This window comes from Jaculus jaculus, chromosome 1 (assembly GCF_020740685.1).
Source record: "Jaculus jaculus isolate mJacJac1 chromosome 1, mJacJac1.mat.Y.cur, whole genome shotgun sequence".
In the NCBI taxonomy this organism is placed as follows: domain Eukaryota; kingdom Metazoa; phylum Chordata; class Mammalia; order Rodentia; family Dipodidae; genus Jaculus; species Jaculus jaculus.
In genome coordinates this window covers 120,267,676-120,276,985 of record NC_059102.1, presented here as the reverse complement: position 1 = coordinate 120,276,985, position 9,310 = coordinate 120,267,676, and positions in this window count along the sequence as shown.

The following is a 9,310-nucleotide window of genomic DNA, read 5'->3' as shown; positions in this document are numbered from 1 at the left end:
TGTCTAGAGTTTGTGCCCATTCTCTCTCTTCTCTCAAACATAAGTAAATAAAAATATTTAAAAAATTTTTTTGTTTATTTTTATTTATTTGAGAGCTACAGGCAGAGAGAAAGAGGCAGAGAGAGAGAGAGAGAGAGAGAGAGAGAGAGAGAGAAGGAGAGAGAGGGAGAGAATGGGCACACCAGGGCCTCCGGCCACTGCAAATGAACTCCAGACGCGTGCGCCTGCTTGCGCATCTGGCTTACATGGGTTCTGGGGAATTGAGCCTTGAACCAGGGTCCTTAGGCTTCACAGGCAAGCGCTTAACCACTAAGCCATCTCTCCAGCCCAAATAAAAATATTTTCAAAAGAAAGCCACTGTATCCAGGAGCTTTAAGCAGTTATTCATTCGCTTCTTTAAGAATTATTTTTTAAAATACTTCTGTACATATTTTATTTATTTTTAATTGAGAGAAAGAGGCAGAGAGAGAGTGACAAAGCAAGTCAGGGCCTCTAGCCACTGCAAATGAACTCCAGATGCATGTGCCACCTTGTGCCTCTGGCTTATGTGGGTCCTGGGGAATCAAACTTGGGTCCTTAGGCTTCACCGGCAAGCATCTTAATCACTAAGCCATCTCTCCAGCTCCTTTAAGAATTCTTTATTGAGGGTGCATGAGCCAGTCCATCTACTAGACATACATGATGACTCTAACAACAAGCTTGTGTTTGCATGCTTACAGCTTGGTTAGAGAATTACATACCTAAACACCATGACAGCGCCTTGTGGTGGATGCAGTTTCAACAGCAGAGCAGGATTCTCCCCTAGCCTGGGTCAGCCAGGAAAGCAGGCAGTGATACTGAAGCTGAGTCTTATAAAAAGGACCTAACCTATGGACTGAATGAGTTCCCTCTCAGTATTCCTATGAAAAACCCCTGACTTCCAAAGTAGTCCCATTTGGGAGTGAATAGGTCGGTCATGAGGGAGGAAGCCTTTGTAGTGGGGTCAGTGTCTTTATATGAAGAGCCAAGAGACTTGCTTGCACCCTCTCTCTGCTCACCACAAGTCACCCATCTTTGAACAGGAAGAGGGCCCTCACTAGAATGTGATGGTCCTTGTGCCCTGGTGTTAGATTTCCCAAATTCTATAACTTTGAGCCATCCAATAATCCAGTCTTCAGTCATTTGTGATGGAAGCCTAGACTAAGACAAAGGAGCAAAGCAGACAGAATAGTCAGAGGCAACCCCAAGAACGGAGACAGCAACCTGAAGAGAAAGTAGAGAAAGCAGCCTACTGTGCTCTGGGCCCATTTTCACTTGACAAGGCCTTTATTTCCTGTCACTTCTGCTACAAAGTCGGTAGCTTCAAACAACAGAAATGTATTGCTCTCACAGTTCTGTGGCTAGCAATCTAAACTGAGTCTTGAGCTAAAAATCAAGGCGCTGGTAGGGCTAGTTCCTTCTGGAGGTTCCAGGGGAGAAAATCCATTCTTCGTCTCTCCAGCTTCTGACAGCTGCCAGCCTTCCTTGGTGTGTCACTCCAGTGACAGTCTGACCTCCACCACTCCAGCCTCTGCCTCCATGGCCAGTCAGATGGCCTTCTCCTCTTCTGTACTTATATCTCCCTTCCTTGGAGAGACACACTTTTGGTTAGATTAATCCCACCCTTAGATGTAGAATGATTGCCCCACCTCAAATCCCTATCTTAATTATATCTGCAAAGTGCCTTTTGCCATGGAAGGTAAGACATTTTACAGGTTGCAGACATTAGTGCTAGGCTGTCTTTGGGGGAACATTATTCTTTCTATCACTAGGTTGGAAAATGAAGGGCAAGGTAGAGAGAAGAGAGATGTGAGGTGGGCTGGGCAGGCACCTGATCACAGAAGACCTTACAAATCATACTGGAGAGTCGAGATAACCTTCTCAGGGGATGAAAGGGTTTGGGAGAGGTTCAACTCATATTTTAGAAGGATGGTGCTGGCTGCCGTGTCATTGATCAGAGCGGATGGATCAAGAGGGAAAGCCAAGAGACCCGTTAGAGGATGCAGTGAGATCAATGTAGTGCCAAGTCTATACACTTACGATTCCAATCATGAAGGATTTTATCTATAAATAAGGACTGTTTTAGCTGGTTGTGGTGGCCCATACCTGTCATCTGAGTGGTCAAAAAGCTGAGGCAGGGGGATCCCGAGTTTGAAGCCAGCTGGGTAACATAGTAAGACCCTGTGTAAACAAACAAACCCTCTCAAAACAACAAGGTTAGCTTGTTTAGCAATAAGGAGGGGGTAGTCTGGGCAGTTGGAACTGCATCCCCCATCTCCTGTGCCCGGTCTTAGGGTGGCAGCAGAAGGCTGGGTGGCTATTTATGAGCCTTCCCATGTAGCAGGGTGCACAACTGAGGAAGTGATGGCCCAGTGTTTCAATCCCTGACTCCAGACTCTCAAACTTGAACCATTCCAGAGAAAATATCCGTCACTTAAGGTGACACAGGCCTGCAATCATAACTATGTAGGAGACTGAGGCAGGAAGATTACAAGTTCAAGTCCTGTCTGAGCTAAAAACTAAGTTCAAGGATGTCCTGGGCAATTTAGGCAGACCATCTCAAAATAAAAAGCAGTGCTGGAGAGATGGTTCAGTGATTTAGGCACTTGCCTAGACCGGGTTTGGATTCCTCAGTGCTCACATGCACAGGATGGCACATCCATCTGGAGTTTGTTTGCAGGGGCTTGGAGTCCTGGTGAGCTCATTCTCTCTGTCTATCTCTATTCTCTCTCTCTCTCTCTCTCTCTCTCTCTGCTGGTAAATAAATAAAAATATTTTTTAAAAGGTTTCCCTTTAAAAATAAAATAGGGCCCGGTAGTACAGTGTGGTACTTTCTGAGAACCTTGATTCGGAGGGCTGGGGTATAACTCAGTGGTAGTATGTCTGTCTAAATTTAATCCCTGATACCATAAAAATTAAATAATTAGTTGGGTGTGGTGGCGCACGCCTTTAATCCCAGCATTCGGGAGGCAGAAGTAGGAGGATCGCCGTGAGTTTGAGGCCACCCTGAGACTACATAGTGAACTCCAGGTCAGCCTGGACCAGAGGAAAACTTTGTGTGTCATTCCTCAGGAACACTGTCCACCCTTTTGGACACAAGGCCTCTCTCATTGTCCTGGAGCTCACTGATTAGGCTAGACGGGCTGTCTAGCTAGAGAGGTCCAGGGCTCTGCCTGTCTCCACCGCCCCAGCACTAGGAATACAGGTACTTGCTAGCACACCTGTTTGGTTTGTATTTTTTCCTACATGTTCTGGTAAACAAACTCAGCTCCTCATGCTAGTGTACGGGAGCTATTTCTCCCTCCCCTGTACACTAGTTTTAATCCTCACAAAAAACTGTCATGCAGACTTATCATCTCTCTTGCCCAAAAGAGGAAACATGTTGAGTAGGTCATTAACTTAACCCAAGGGTATAAAGTAAAGAAGTGGCAGAGCTAGGACTACAACTTGTCTGTCTGCTAAAACCACCTGTGTCCTTCCCAGAATATCTTGCAGCCTCTACAATAATATGGTGTTTTCATTTTTTTCAATTACTAAAAAATAATGTGTGCAAGGCTCTGGAGGAAATGCAAAGAATCTCATCGTGATGGTTAAGTTTGTGTCAACTTGACCTGCTTAGGAATCCACAGACATTCCTCAAAAGTGGGTCTCTGAGGTTGCTTCAAGAAAGGATTAACAAAAGGAGGAATCCTTCCTCCAGGGTGAGCCCTTCCCCCAGAGTGGGTGGCCCCTCTCTCATGAGGCGGGGGGGGGGGGGGGGGGGGGGGGGGGGACTGTATCAAAAGAAGCTCTGGGAAGCAAGGTATTCTCCTCCCCTCCACCTGGCTGCCTGTGCTGCTTGCTGCTGTCCAGCGTGGACCAAAGACCAGCGTGGACTGAAGAGCTGCGTCTCTCCAGGACACCTCCAGGCCTTCAGCGCCGGATTGGGACTGCTGAGGCATCCAGCCGCATGGACTGATTTCCTGGACTCTCAGGCCTGTAGTCTGCTGTTGTTGGACTGTCGTGAACTAATCCAATAAATTCTCTTTTAATACAATTCATTCTATTGGTTCTGCTCCTCTAGAGAACCCTGACTAATACACTCGTTAATGAGTTTCTCTCAAGTGGGGAATTCAGAGGTTTATGGAAATGACTGGTGGGCACTTGACAGGAGCAGATATAAGTACTATATGAAGAGAGTGAAGGTAGCCGCTGAGGTTCCCAGGATTCAGAGAATTGTGCGAAGGAAGTGATTGTGAATTAAAGATTGAAGGATAAATGGGAATTATCTAGATAGAGAAGGAAGAATAGTTGGGGCTCAATCATACAGGGCATTAGGTACCATACAAAACATTTCACTCTTTCTGCCATGATAAACTGTGAGCATTTTTTTTTTTTTTTTTTTTTTTGGTTTTTTGAGGTAGGGTCTCACTCGGGTCCAGGCTGACCTGGAATTAACTCTGTAGTCTCAGAGTGGCCTTGAACTCACAGCGATCCTCCTACCTCTGCCTCCCGAGTGCTGGGATTAAAGGCGTGCGCCACTACGCCCAGCTGTGAGCATTTTTAAACAGATTTTTTTTTAAAGCATGGGAGTGGTGTTATTAAATTTTGTATTTTAGAAATACAATCCTAGGGGCTGGGCTGCTGCTCAGCAGCATAGTATGTGTTAATATGCTCAAGGCTTTAGACTCAAACCCTCTTTCCCCAAGTCCATGTAGCAAAGAAACAAGACTGGAGGCCAAGACACCTCTTAGGATAATAGTTTGTAGCTGAGGAACCATATTAGTGGTGAAGTGTCCAGAATGGAGAGTTCTGTGTCTGCTCACAAGGCTGGCGCTATGTAGACAGAAGACATCCAAAGCTTGCACAATTTCAGGGATACCGAGTGCGACAAGTGTCCCCTGGAATTGTGCTGGAGTTGGTGCCAGTCCACGGGGAACACGTGGTCCAGGGAGAGACACCATAATCCATGGAGTGACACCACAAAAGATTTCTGGGCACTTAACGTGTTATTCTCCTGCTTAATTCTTATTGCCACCCATGTAAAAGAATTATTGTCTCTTGACAGAAGAGTTCAGAAATGCTGTGAACTTGCTCATATCACACAGATGGTAAGTGGCAGGTCGGTGAACCGAATGAATGTAGGGTCGCACTTTTACAGAATGTATCCTTCTGCACTGAACGCGTGTCTTCCTACACATGGACACACAACCATGTAAGCACAGACTCTGTGCCAAGCAAGTACTCAGCGCACTTTCAGGAAGGTTTAGAGAGACTCTTGGAGAACTCTGAGACAGACACAGTCCTTGCCACTGTTTGTTACATCTTGTAGGCTATTACCTTCTGTACGTTTGGAGTTTGTGGGAATTGGTTGTTACTGACGGGATGACCCTTGGCTTCTCTAGGACAAAGCAAGGAGTCACCCTTTGAGCCATTCTCAGGCTCTTACCATTTCCTGGGCTCCTTGCTGCTGTTCTGTTTATACTTTCTCATTTCTTCTTCACATTTAGCATTTTAAATTAATTTATTTTATTTTATTTTTTGGTTTTTCAAGGTAGGATCTTGCTGTAGCCTGGGCTGACCTGGAATTCACTATATAGTCTCAGGGTGGCCTTGAACTAACAGAAATCCTCCTACCTCTGCCTCACGGTGAGCATTTTTATAACCCAGGAATCTTTCTGTTGCAAGTAATGAAATACCTTGGTTCATACAACTGGCTGGTCAGAAGCAGTCCAGGGTCCAGGGCCAGTTTATTAGCTGCTCCCTTGAGTCTATTTCACCCCCACTGAAACTGGGGTGCATGGAAGGCTGGTCTTGTCTGCTGTACAGAGACTTCTTTGGGGTGAGTTGATATGGGACCAACAAGAACCTAAGTAGACAGATATTTTGGAAGAGATACTTGAAAGCCTCGTGAGCTAGAGATTTGGGTGGACTTGGGTCCTCTTCTTGTATTTAGTTCTTAGGTCCTGCTCAACATACAACACAGGCTTCTTCTCAAAGGGAATAAACAATAATTTATTCTTGAGCCAAATATGAATGATCATGGTGTGGTAACATAGATTCAGGTTGTCCCAACAGACATGTTTCACCATAGAAACTGTCACATAAGATTTTTAGTAGCTACAGAACAATGAAGGTCATAAACCATGGAATTTACCAAATATCTGGTAAGGCCTCAGGTAGGTGGGTTACAGTCAAGTGGGGAAAACTCTATTATAAGCCTCAGATTCTATCTGATCACATTCTTTGATTTTGGATTGGTGGAAGCTAGTGGCCTGCTAAGAATACATTTTTAAAATTTTTATTTATTATTTATTTTTTGCTTATTTTTATTTATTTGAGAGCAACAGAGAAAGAAAGAGGGAGAGAGAGAGAGAGAGAGAGAGAGAGAGAGAGAGAGGGGCACGTGCCAGGGCCTCCAGCCACTGCAAGTGAACTCCAGATGCATGCACCCCCATGTGCATCTGGCTAACGTGGGTCCTGGGAAATCGAACCTCGAACCTGGGTCCTTAGGCATCACAGGCAAGAGCTTATCCACTAAGCCATCTCTCCAGTCCTTATTTTTTATTTAAAAAAATTATTTATTTATTTATTTATTTGAGAGTGACACAGAGAGAAAGAGGGAGAGAGAGAGAGAGAGAGAGAGAGAGAGAGAGAGAGAGAGAGAATGGGTGCGCCAAGGCTTCTAGCCACTGCAAAAGAACTCCAGACACGTGTGCCCGCTTGTGCATCTGGCTAACATGGGTCCTGGGGAATTGAGCCTCGAACTGGGGTCCTTAGGCTTCACAGGCAAGCGGTTAACTGCTAAGCCATCTGTCCAGCCCTTATTTCTTATTTTTAAAAAAGATTTTTATTTGTTTGCATGCAGAAAGAGATTGAGAGAGAGAGAGAGAGAGAAGAAAGACAGAGAGAATGGGCATGCCAGGGCCTCCTGCCACTGCAAACGAATGCAGTTCATGGGTCATTTTGTACATCTGGCTTTATATGGGTACTGAGGAATCAAACCCAGGTCATTTGGCTTTGCAGGCAAACATCTTAACCACTGAGCCACCTCTCCAGTCAAAGAATACATTTAAAAATATTTTTATTGGGGCTGGAGAGATGGCTTAGCAGTTAAGACACATGCCTACAAAGCCTAAGTAAGGACCCATTGATTCTCCATGTCCTATGTAAGCCAGATGCACATGGTGGCGCATGTGTCTAGAGTTCATTTGCAGTGGCTAGAGGCCCTGGTGCACCCATTTTATTTCTCTCTGGCTCTCTCCCTTTTTCTCTCTGTGTCAAATAAATAAAATTAAAATTAAAAATTTCAATTTATTTGTGAGGAGAGAGAGAAAGAAAGAATGGGTGCATCAGGACCTCTAGCTGCTGTAAGGAACTCCATATACACATACCACTTTGTGAATCTGGCTTTATGTGGGTAGTGGGGATTTGAACCTGGGTCATCAGACTTTGCAGGCAGGTACCTTGTTAGCTCAGCCATCTCTCTAGCCCTTAAGAATACATTTTAAAAGGGTTACTTGATAGTCAAAAGGAAATTAACTCTGCCATAGGGGTGGACAATAAACAGTCATTAAGGGGACTAAAATATATCACTGAAAATATATAATTTGGCCATGGATGCACAACATTCCAATTCTCCACAAACACAAAGTCTTAATCAATTATTTAGGCTTGCAGACTTCATTACAAAGGTGTGACTTTTTTCCTGGAAACTTTACAATCTTATGTCCCTGTAGTTTAACTTTGTTCTCAGCCAAATGAAGGTTCCATGGATAATTCACCAGGGTTTTGATATCATTTCTTGCAGGAAATACAAACAAGCTTTTGGGAAGGGATACCACTCAGCCATTCTCTTGCTCAGGACACACTTACTGAGCACCTCCTCTTAAGATGAATGACCTAGGAGGAGTTAGGTGCTGGAAACACAGAAATGAAGCGAACCCAGTCCTTTGCATGTAGAGCTCTGTTCAGAGATAGACATCAACCCCTGACCTTGACAGAGTGAGAGTAGAATCCCATAAGAACCCAGCCTTCGGTAGGCTGTTCAAATACTCCTCCAGTTAACCATGCTGTTTCCGCTTCACTTCCATCAGACTTCTGTCATTCACTAGAAGTTCTGGCACTGTCTGTTTTATTTGGCCATTAGAGCCATTCTGAAATGGTCAGCAATTTTGCTTGTTATTGAGACTTGGAAACAGAGTCATGGATATCATGGGATGGTGCATTTTGGAATTGCTGAGCTGGGCACTATTCATCCTCCTTGTCCTGCCCAGTATGTTTGTGCCCATTGATAAAACTCTTCTTATGCAACATGGGAGCTCCCTCTTTGTAACTGGAAGAGAGAACTATGGTAGAAGGAGGACAAAGGAGTTTGGTCTTTGATCCCTCATTGGCCATTTGGATGGGTTTTGAGCCCCTGTTGTTAGAGAACTAGAGACTAGACATGGATGGAACTACTGGAGAGGAGACACGATACATTAGGTTCAAGTGACTGGCTTAGGGCCCGAGTGACAAAAAGGCACAGATGCAGTAAGTCAGGGAGAAAGACTTCTTCCTCCACTCTGAATGGGAACAGCTCTGCTTTAAGAGTGACAGAGGCACTGGCCACCTTACGATGGGCATTAGGCTGTGCTAGGCAGCAGGCTGACATTGCTGGTTAGTGGTTGGGTTAGCTCATGTCTCTGAACATTTGTGAGGCACTTCCTTTGGGATTTGTTCTTCTCTAGAAACATTGAGGAATTTTTGGGAGGGAATCTGAGGACTTGTTTTATATAAATAGCATCTTGAGTTGGTAAAGCATACACTGAAAGTAAATGTGACCATAATTTGAAATCATAATCTCAGGAGGCCTGAACACAGTTAGCTACACAGCAATGCAAAATGAGGGGAAAACTGAAGTGTTTACTGAATCAACTCCAAAGACCACCTGAACAATTGTAACTTGAAGCCTGTAAACATGATGGAGAAGAATCACTCTTTCTTCTGCTTCACTTACTGAATTCTTTTATCATCAAGACACAGTAAGCCACAGCTTGCTATCTGAAAATTGCCTCCTTCATTTTAAAAAAGAAACAGAAATTATGGGAACAGGATAACTTGTCAAAATCAGGAAAGGGATAATTTGCAAGGTTGAATACTCTGGGGGGAGGGGGGAGAAAGAGAGAATATGAATGGCTATAAATGAGTAGGTACACGAAGGCCTCTTGCGCCTGCAAAAGAACTGACACTTCGTGCATCTGGCTTTACATGAGTACTGGGTAATTGATCATGGGCTTTGAAAATAATCACCTTTAACCACTGAGCCACCACC